This window comes from Triticum aestivum, chromosome 3B (genome assembly GCF_018294505.1).
Source record: "Triticum aestivum cultivar Chinese Spring chromosome 3B, IWGSC CS RefSeq v2.1, whole genome shotgun sequence".
Taxonomy (NCBI): domain Eukaryota; kingdom Viridiplantae; phylum Streptophyta; class Magnoliopsida; order Poales; family Poaceae; genus Triticum; species Triticum aestivum.
Window position 1 is genome coordinate 495424136 of NC_057801.1, and position 2161 is coordinate 495426296.

The following is a 2161-nucleotide window of genomic DNA, read 5'->3' on the forward strand; positions in this document are numbered from 1 at the left end:
GCTCCTTGGCGGCGGGGCGGCGTGGTGGTGCCGGGTGGCCGTCGACGCGCCCCCGGCCCAGATCCGGGCACGTCGGGCCCCATCTGGGCCCCTGGGGGCCGGCCCCTGCATGGTCTCGTTGTTTGCGACGCGGTGAGGAGGAGGAGCGGCTCGGACTTGGGGCGTCGGCGTCGATGGCGTGCCGGCAGCAGCGCGAAGGCGGGAGCTTTACGGGCCCACGAGGGCTCGGCCATGCCTGTGGGCCTACGGGCCTGGTGTGCTCCTGCTATTGCGTCCGGACGGCTACTGTCGCTGACGGTGGAGGTGGGGCCCTCCCGCGTGCCGATGGTGCTGATGCCCTAGTCCCGGCTCTGATTCTTCGTCGTGCTGTTCTCACTTCGCGGTGCCGTGGTGAGTCGGCGTGGAGGCCTCATGACCGCGTTGGCGTAGGGTGGTGGTTGGTTTGGTGGCGGGATCCGGAGCGCCCGAGGTGCGGGTTGGGATCGGGGGAAACCCCTGTCGGCGTGGCCGACCCCGGCGCGGTGGCGCCTGTGGGTGCCGCCTGACCTTCCGGGAGGGCGTCGGGGACTACTCTTCCTATCGCCTCGTCGTGTACCGGGGGAAACCCTTGGCAGCAGCGTCGTCATCGTTGCGATCCTTCTTGGAGGTGTTGATTGGTGCCGGCGCTTCGGAGTCTTGGAGCCTAGTGGATCAGACCGATGGGCCTAGCGATCGCGAGGCTTCTTCGTTTTTGTTGATCCGCCGTTGTCCATTTGTTTCTTTTGCTCTTTCTCTGTTGTTTCTTTTGGGCGTGACTGTGCTGCTTCCGCCCCAGCACCTATCCCTGTATGATCCGGTTGGTTGCTTTGTATACAAAGCGGGGGGAAACCCTTTTTCGGCAATGTGTAGAGTGTTTGAATGTACTACTCCAATGTTGTTTCTTCCAATGCGTGACGAAGAGTGAACAGTGGTATTTTCCTTGTTCAGCTAATTTAGGGGCATGTCTCGCGTTAGGCGTGGGCATTAAAACCAACGAACTGAAGACCGAACCGACATTGGAACCGAAAAAAAAATGAAATTCCGTTTTTTTTTTGTTTTTAGATCTACTAACCAGTGTTATTTCGGCCAGTTTGGTTTTTCTCACCTGATTTTATTTCCGTCCGTTTGGTTTTTTATGGTTAACGGGAAACCGAGTATGGCTGAGATGCAACTAACGAACTACCCAAAGTCAGCAAAAGGTGAGCCAATTGAGATTCAAAAATCCAACCTCCAGATTTTTCTCCACCTTCTGTAACCAACCATAACACATCGCACACCTTGTCTATTTCTTCTTGTTGTTCTGGTCTCACATGTAATGTTAAAAAAAGACAGCATTTTTTAGAATCTGGTTTTCTTTTCTCCCCTTTTTAAAATTGTGACCATTTTTTGAAAACATGTGATTTTTTTTTTCAAATTCGCAAACTTTTTTCAAAACATGTGAACTTTTTTCAAATTCGTGAACCTTTTTTCGAATGCATGAACTTCTTTCAAATGCATGAACATATTTCAGATCCTCAAACTTTTCCAAGTTTTCTAAAATAACAAATTTAGTAAACTCCTTCTCAAATTCATGAATGTTTCTTCCTAATTGATGAACATTTTTCAAAAATGATGATTTTTTCAAATTAGTGATTTTTCTTTCGAAATTATGAACATTTTGGAACTCATGAAAATTTTTAAATCATGAATATTTTCAAAATTTGGAACTTTTCCAAATTCTTGAAAATATTTAAATTCATGATTTTTTTGGAAATTCATGATCCTTTTTCCAAATTCATATACTTTGTTCAAATTCACATTTTCTTTTTCTAATTGATGAACATTTTTTCAAACCCGCGTTTTTTAAAATTGATAAAAAAGTTCCAAGTCATGAACTTTTCATATTAATACGGAACTGAAACCTTTTAAAAAAACAGCAGGTTTATTTCACATGTGCTAGTATTGAAAAAAAACTCGCAAACAAACCCACCTAGTGAAGCACTGCCTTGAGCGATCGAAAAAACAGCGGTGGAGCGAGCTATAGGCCACGACCCTCTAGACCGTTTATCAGGTGCTGAAGGCGCCAACGAGGCGCTCGCGCTGCGGGCACGCATACGAACTCGATCCAGTTCCACACCTTAAGCGATTGGTTTAGGCTATTTCA